The sequence below is a fragment of the Zingiber officinale genome, chromosome 11B, assembly GCF_018446385.1.
Source record: "Zingiber officinale cultivar Zhangliang chromosome 11B, Zo_v1.1, whole genome shotgun sequence".
Classification (NCBI taxonomy): domain Eukaryota; kingdom Viridiplantae; phylum Streptophyta; class Magnoliopsida; order Zingiberales; family Zingiberaceae; genus Zingiber; species Zingiber officinale.
Window position 1 is genome coordinate 79,559,955 of NC_056007.1, and position 9,154 is coordinate 79,569,108.

The 9,154-nt window shown below is 37.7% G+C and overlaps 1 long non-coding RNA gene across 1 annotated transcript; it reads right to left on the minus strand.

The window, feature by feature from the left end:
• Positions 1-5,879: 5,879 nt before the first annotated feature.
• Positions 5,880-8,022, minus strand: LOC122035021. Its single transcript, XR_006126861.1, has 3 exons — positions 6,335-8,022; positions 6,203-6,262; positions 5,880-6,062 (listed from the first exon to the last, which is right to left on the minus strand). It is a non-coding gene; the product is annotated as an uncharacterized LOC122035021 (long non-coding RNA).
• Positions 8,023-9,154: the final 1,132 nt, after the last annotated feature.

Consider the following 9,154-nt stretch of genomic DNA (forward strand, 5'->3'; position numbering starts at 1 on the left):
TTTGCATATGATGCACGATGCATCTGTGGAGATATATCTGCATACATATCTTGTAGTTACTAGCTACATGTGATTGTAATATGTTGCACTTGTTTGAACTATAGTTGTTGCATATGGTTGTCTTGCTGCATAAATGTCATTTATTATACATGTATATGCTGTCGGTTATATTGCTCAGTTGTTACGAGCAGATCTGTTGCTGATCCCTGGTGAGTTTGCTTATCATTATACTATATGTGTCGATTCCAGATTAGGTATGTATATTCATCATGTCATTTACGATCTTGACCTTATGTGTTAGTTCCAGTTTGGGTAGGTTCACTTACCATGATATTATGATTATGATATTATGTGTTAGATTCATATTGGGTATGTACATTCATTATGTCAGTTTATGATCATGTTCTTATTTCCCTGATGAGATTATATACTTTAATCTCCATATTTTATTTAAACCATGCACTATCTTTTCTATTATCCGCTGAGTGACCCGCACTTGCCACCGTATTTGTGTATCATCTTTTCCTCATGTAGCAGGTAGATGATTATGAAGTCGCTTGGAGTATTTTGTTTGTCAGTCCGATGTCATATCAGAAGTCGGTCTTTATTTCACTTTTACTTTGCTTTACGCTTTTATAGTCTTTCTTTGGTTCATATACTTAGTATTGTAATAATTTTATCGTGGATTTGGTGTTTGGCCTTGTGGCTACTTTTGATGTTTCTGATGGTTATTGTGTAAAGTCTAGCTGGTTAGCAGTATGTTGTTGTGGTTTATCTATTTTTCCGATCATTTTTCGCTGTGTTTTTAGTACAGCCATGTGAGCTGTTTATTATATAACTACGTGGTTGTGATCATTTTGTTCCAGCCGAGTGTGCTATGTATATAACTACGTGGTTATGTATGTTCTAGCCGTGTGGGCTGATGATTATATTTTGTGAGTAGTCTTGTTGTTATATTCATGATTCATATTATCACAATTATAGGGAAGATGCTGTCCTTTTACCGAGCAGAGACTCCTCTGGGGCGTGACACCATGAGTCTTCGCTCGACGTTTCTATCATCATAGAGTTGCACCCGATCGGATTCTACTCCGACTTCCACTGGAACCACTACCTCACCTCCATACACCAGATGGAACGGGGTGACATCGGTCACCTCTTTGGTGTGGTACGATGAGCCCACAATACACTGGGAAGTTCATCGGCCCAACTGCCTCCAGTGTGGTCGAGCCGAGCCTGTAACCCTCTGAGGATTTCCCTGTTGGTGACTTCTGCCTGGCCATTACTCTGGGGGTAAACCACTGAGGCAAAAGCCTACGTAATGCCATAGCCTTTGCACCACTCCTTGAGCCTCCATCCTGCAAATTGTCTTCCGTTATTCGAAATGAGTCGGCGAGGGATGCCGAATCTACACAAGATAGTTTTCCATATAAATTTGATGACTATATGCTCGGTTATCTTGGCTAGCGGCTCGGCCTCCACCTATTTTAAAAAATAATCTACTGCCATGAGTAGAAATCTTCATTGCCTGATCGTCATGGGAAACTATCCAACAATATCCATGCCCCGTTGGTCGAACGGACAAGATACTGTGGCTTTCATCTCCTTAGTCGATCGGTCAGGATGTTATGATACTTTTGACACGACAAGCAAGTGGCCATTGTCCGAGCGACATCATCTTGTAATATGGGCCAAAAGTATCCTACTAAGAGGATCTTTCAGGCCAGTGATCTGCCACCTAGGTGACTACCATAGAAGCCTTGATAAACCTCCTACAAGATGTATTCAATGTCCTTCGATCCGACGCACTTGAGCAACGGTCTTGAGAAAGCTCTTTTGTATAGCTAATCCTTGACCACGGTGAACCACCCAACCCTCTTTTTCAACAAGTGAGCTTCTTATTCTGCCCCTGAACGGACACATGCTCCGCTCGTTCCTTGTATCTGACCTGCTGCTGATGCCGCGGGCTCATGTATCTGGCGCTGGGCCAACGCCTGCTGTTGTTGTTGCTCCACCATTTTCACTGCTCGGACTTGTATCAGCATATCGAGCTCCTCCTTTGTTAAAGTCACCATGGTGAGTCGTCCAACATCCTCCATCTTCACATATCAAATGCAGGCTACGTTTACATAGACAACCCTAATATGATCCTGTCCGAAAATCGGGAAGATGCCTGGCTGGGAATGTGGCCTCTGGGTTGACTGCGTGTGGGCCTCGCTCCACTTTGCAACACAAGAAACGTTAGTGCTGGGATAGGGAGGGATCCCTAGCGTTGACCCTCTAATGCTCAAGTCAGTCACTAGAAAAATAGAAGAAAGCGGAGCAACAGTAAGTACAGGCGTGAATAATGAATAACGTGTACCTCCGCTGGTGCATGGACTACCCCTTTATATAGCACCACAGTAGGTAGTGTGTACACTCCCCAAGGTGTGGGCACGATTTTCCAACTGCCCTATGAAAAGATATGTCAGAAAAGTGTCTTTAATACCATACCTTAACAGGGCATGCAAATCTCTGATGAAATAGTAGAAACTTCCGTTGTACGATTCTCCTGTTGCTCATGCCTTATTGTTAGTGGCATTATCTCCCAAAGGGATATTAAGAGATATGAAAAGGGTCCCACTATTTGGCCGAGTGCCGCTCAGCCGAGTATCGTCGCCCGATTGACCTTTACCGATCTTCTCCATAATCCCTTGGCTTAGTTAATTGTTTTCGTTTGATCGGACTAGTGCTCCGATCGTCTAGGCATTCCACCGCTTCGTGATGAACATATGATGTTCTCGCCATGGCGGTCTTGGTCGTACGGGTGCTCTACTCGGACAAGCCTCTTGTCGATCAAATATTTCATGCTTGATCGGCAACTACAGTAGACCTCTGCTCAGCCCGTCTTTGGTGGGCCCCTCAGTTTTCTGGTGTTGACCATTTTGACTTTGACCTTCACGTTGACTTCTCTTGCTGCCTTGATCCGCACTTGGTGGGCCCCCTTTCACCGCATCACTTCCTATATTCTTTCCTTTGGTTAAGAATGCCATAGGTGGCAGCTTTGCTATAATGGAATATGAGGTCGAGGCACAAGTCTTTATGACTTTATTTTTAGGTTTTACCTAAAAGGCTTAATCTTAATGAAAATATCTTACATTCTTTTAAACTCATGATATTTTTTATATATTTCTAATATGGGACTTTGATTATATCCTAACAATCCTCTCCTTAAACGAAGAATCATCATTACTCTCATGGTCCGGGTTTATCTATGAGCATCCAGTCACTCTTGACTTGTTGCGGGTCTCCCCGTGAGCATCCAGTCATTCTGACATGCTCTGAACCTTTCCTATAAGAATCTGATCATCCTAACTTACTCCGGGCCTCTCTGTAAGCATCCGGTCACCTTGACCTGCTCCGGACTTTCCCATAAGCATCCAGTCGCCCTGACCTACTCTAGGCCTCCCCTTAACTTCATTCAAGGTCACCCCACATGACTTCCGATATGGACCATGCTCTGATACCAATAAAATTGTCACGCACTTAAGGGTATACTTGTTCGTCAAATCGGACAATACCCCCTAGTGATAATATAGGAAATAATTGATATCAAATCATCTAAAGCTAACACAAATATCAAAGCGATATAAAATCACTAAGTTATTAAAAGTTGATGCATATATGTATGCATGTATGTGGGATCATATTAAACTACACAAGATAAAAAGTCATACTATTCTAACAAAGCTCAAATTGATACAGTAGGAAAACTATAAACACACGTAGCGAAAAATAAATCAAGCAACTCAAAAGGAAATCCAAATGAGTGGGATTGACAGTTAGAACTTCTGAGCAACACAACACCTCCTCTATTTGCTAACTTAAAAGTCAAAGGAAAAGAAAGGGTAGTGAGTACATCAACTCAGTGAATATAAGAAGATAGTGCATGATACTATATATAAGAAGATCAAAGGATGCAGTATTAGATAACATACTTATTATATAAGTAAGAGTATCAATACAATCAATTACTAATAAAAACATAAACAACCACATAACCCTCCACATAACCTGCTCAACCAGGTTATAGCCAATCATAAGGAGTATATATAGTTTATTCAAACCCTGCATAAATAAATACATAACTAGTATATAACAAGTCCTGACTGCACGTAAACTTGTTATCACAGATGTTTCATGGGTAGACAGGGTATACACGTAGCTATCTAGCTACAGACTACACGTAAACTTGTTACCACGGATGTCTCGTGGGTAGTTAAGATACATGCAAGTATAACAACAACAAGCAAAATAGTCAACCAATCTCATCTAAAGAATACTAGTCATCTAGTCGTAACATCTCAACTAATTCTATGGAATCATCATAAATACCCTAAAACAACGAGGTCATAATCAAGTAGTCACGATGGTAGCTCGAAACAGACAACCTAGTAGAATACTCTACCACTTGCTACAATATAGTATATAACGCATATAGGTATGAGCCTAAATATATAATCATATAATACGGTATAAATGCATGAGCATATGATGACAACTACACTATGGTATGGTAATATCCTACATGTATAACCAACACAAGCATGAATAACAAGTTATGCATATATATTAAAATAGATCAAAATACAAGATCAAGCAATATAAGGTCAAGCTAAAGAAGTAATATAAAATAGATATCAAGGTAAAAATAGCTACCACACAAGCAACGCAAATAACATAATCATGCATTAAGGTCAAAAATCTAAAGAAGGTAAGCAAGAACTATCCACCTCTAATGTAGAGTGTCCTATCCGTCTTTAAGTCCGAAGGTTACATTGAACTTAAATCCTATGAATATAGGGCGCAAAAATCCTAAGAGTCTATTAATCAATAATTAAACTCTATTGATTAATTAATCAACTTATTAGTTAATCTTTAAGTTAGTAATTCGAATCCTTGGTTAAGCCAACTAACTGTGTTCACTAACTTGTAAATTAACCCATTAAATGACCAAATTATCATTTGCTCATACCTAAACCAATTGAATCAATTGATCTACTTCATTAAACTTATGCAATCATTGACCCACACTACAAGAAAAAAGCTGAAAGACAACACTTTTTATGCGTTGTCTATGTGGCTAAAAAAAACATTGTTTAAAGCATTGTTGTTAAAAGTCTATTCAAAGACAACGCTTAAAAAGTGTTATTTTTTTTACAAAAATAATGCTTTTGAAACATTTAAAAAACTGTCATTTTTCTTTTTGCAAAGACAATATTTTTACAATGCTTAAAAGGTGTTATCGTTTGTTGCAAAGATAAAACTTTTGCAACACATAAAAAACATTATTTTTTCTATTTACAAAAGCATCATCTATTATATTTATATCACGAATTACTTAATTAAACCCTTATAAATAATAACAATTAAAATACCATGAAGGTACAACTAATTAATCTTCTTATTATTGAACCAGATGTGTGTCATACAATTCAAAATGAAAATAGGTAGACATAATCTACAAACTTTGGATACATGTTAAGTTTATATAAAAGCAAAAATCCTACCTACTAGACATATATATTAATTCTAATATATCTAGCTTTTTGGATTAAATCTTTCTGGTAATATTACATCTTCTCAGAAATATATAAGTATCTTTCTTAGCAAAATAAAAACTCCACTTTCAGTTTCTTTCCACATTCATCTGTGAGGATGAAAAATATTACATTATAATTAAGATGAAACAACTCACATAATCAATATATTAAACTCAAGACAATAAGCAAGTTCACATAATTAATATGCATTTGCTCGATCTACATGATCAAGAATCGATCGAGCATTCCAATGTTAGAGATTAATTCTTCATAAATTAGTTGATTGCTAGTTTCAAGTGAGGAACCATTGCCCTTCATCATATTATAGTATATTAAGAAATTGCATCTCTGATGTAGTAGTTTACCTGAATGAATAAAATACAAAAGTAAAATTGAAAAAGAAAACAATTTGTAGGACATTCTAAGAGAACTTTGCTTTCCAGAAAAGAAGAGCATCATCTTCCAGTCTTAAGCCTACACCTTGCAAATTGAAAAGGTTTTGCAACAAGATGGTAAGTTTGAGTCAAAGCTATAATAGAAAAAGAAATGTCAAGCTGATGTTCATGGCACAATTTCATTTTAAAAACAGACCACCGCATGCAACAGTTGAATAAAAATACCTTCAAGAAAAGTCCAAGTTGCATTCTTCCTCCATGCTTTAAATGGTGAGTTTCTCTTAACTACAAGAACTACATAGCTGCTAAGGTTAAAGTAGACAACAGATTTATAACAAAATACTGGAGATCCATCACCTTATCAAATAAATGGCACATGCAAAGAGGTTTTGAACTACTAGCTAGCTAGCTTGTTAATGTCCTTCAAAGATATTTCAACAGAATTTTTAGCCTGCAATAAATACTTCAACAATCATAAATACTTCAACACATTTGATTAACTAGCAATAGTCTAACTAACAATATTCTAACACATTTTTAGGCTAGCCTGTCTCTTTCTGTGTCTCTAATGGTTGATATCCATTTTCTGCAAAGAACTCACACCATGTTTGTCACGATAAAAAATCACAAGATTTATAAAGCTTGAAGATCTAAATATAAAAATAAAATAATAATAATAATAGTGAGCACCCATCATCACGCTTCTCTTTTATATCTTTCTTTTGATTTGATCTAATATCATAGGTATGTAGCAAGCAAAAATTAAAATTATCAAATCGCACAAGCAACTATTCTCGATAGCAATGACAATCCCAACAAATGCAATGTTGAATTTAAATTATATGAACAATTAACTGTTGGTTAAGACAAAGGACTTTGAAATATTACTTTGAAATTGAGTGACAATAAGGGACACAACCTAAAAAATAGTTCCAAACAAATATACAGTTATAATAACATCTTATGGAGTTTCAAAGACTTCAGATGAAAGCTCAGACATTTACACGTGTATTGTTAAAAAATATTATTATTTTTAGATAGTTAATTGAATATGAACATAGAACAATTACCTGTTGGTTAAGACAAGGGACTTTGAGAGATTGCTTCGGAATTGAGTGGTGACAAGGGATACAACTTGAAAAAAAAGTTCTGAACAAGTATAAAGTTATAATCACATCTTATAGAGTTTGAAAGTATAAAGATAAATTTAACATGGACCTGATGCATCACAACATAAGCAAAACCTTTTTGTAGGAAAACCCTACGACCAACAAATATTTCTGTCACTTCTTCAAAGGGTGTTTGCATGTAGAGATAGATTAGTAGAAACCATGGAGATATTATTGTAGTAAAAAATAGAGATTAGATTAAAAACAAGTAGATAAATGGTACCTTAAAAATAGTGTATCAGCTACAAATCAACAAAAGAGAACACCAGCAAATCATGAAAGACTTGGATGATAAGCAAGCACAACATAATAGAGTCAAATATTCTTTATATGATAAAGATTGCTAGGATCTCATATAGAGAGATGAGAAAAGTTAAATTCAAATCAAAGTTTTTTCAAATGATAATGGGATAAAGTTGTTTTGATGTGCTTGAGAAACCACCAACGTTAGAAGAATAATTTGCAGCACAAATGAAATTAATGATCGAATCGGGTAACTAATAGAGTGAAAATTGGAGGAATAGAACTGGACAATGAAATAGGGCGGGCAAGAAGAACTCGCCAACAAGGGGGATGAGGTTCTTATGGCGAAGGCGGTTGATGATGGTGAGTTCCTTGAGGAAGTCATTTGGAGCGAAGGTGCCACCTCTAGAGAATCGCTTCACGACAACCTGCTTGTTCTCCCCAGGCAACATGCCCCGGTACACCTCGTCAAAGCCCCCTTTCCCTAGCTTCATTTTCTTGTCGAAATTGTTGATCGCTTTGTCGAGGTCCTTGAACTCGAACTCCCTCGGCATCCCCAGTAGGCTCTTTAGAGCCCCCCAATAACAGTGGTTGCTGCTATTGGCGGTAGCATCCTTCCTCATCTTCAGCCACACACAAAGCCCTGCCCCAAGCGCCATCATGATCGCAAAAAATCCCCCAACGATCGCTCCAATTTTCCATGGCGGCATGAATTTTCCACTTACAATTATCATCTCGATAAATAGATTCCATGATAGTGTTGGTGCAATTCCCCTTAGTCAAAGTTGATTAGGTTGACTAAGTTTGAATTGGCCCAGCTTGAGTCGTAATGTGTGAGTTTCGATGCTTGACAATATATGAAGATTGTTTTGACTATGTATGGAGATTGCAGGAGCAATTGTCTGTTTGGAGAGATTGATCAAGGTAGACCAGGTTGACAATGAGAAGAGTCAAATAGGTCAAGGTTGACCGGATACTTGATTGAGAAAGTCCTAACTGGAGGTTAGACAAGGATAAGTCCAATGAGAAGGCTGGCAAAAGAGGAAAATCCAAGTGGGTCATTGTTGACCAGATAGTTGATGTTGAAACGCCAGGTAGAAGAAAAGTCCTGGTGAGTGAAGCTAGGTAGTGAGAAAATCCTGGTGAGTGAAGATAGACAGTGAGAAAATCCTGGTGAGTGAAGCCGGGTGAAAGACCTAGTGAGTGAAGTTGGGCTGTAAGAATATCCTAATGAGTGAAGTCAGACAATGGAAATCCAGGTGGATTAAGAATGACCAGACATCTGGTGATTGAAATTTCAAGTAGGTCAAATGATCGACCGGATACTTGGCACAAGGATTAAAGTCCAAGTGGGTTAAGAGATTTACCAGATACTTGGTGAAGTAGTCCCAGCAGGTTAAGGTTGACCAAATACTAGGCAATGAGGAGTCCAAATAGGTCAAGGTTGACTAGATGTTGGATTTGAGAATCCTAGACTTGAGTTAAACAAGTTAGGGTTGGTCAATCAATCAGGTAATTAATTGAACTAAAGCCCAATTGATCAATCGATCGATTGGGAGTGTGCTGCTAGTGAAAGCAGCCCAATCTATTAGTCAATCGATTGGGGAGACCTTCTCGCAAGCACAGAAAGGTTCTCAATCAATCAATCGATTGATTGAGTCATGCTAATCGATCAGTCAATCGATTAGGGCTAGATTTCTCGTAGGAATGCGAGGAAGTCTGAATCGATCGGTCAATCGATTCAGGACTTTTCTAGCGTGAGCAC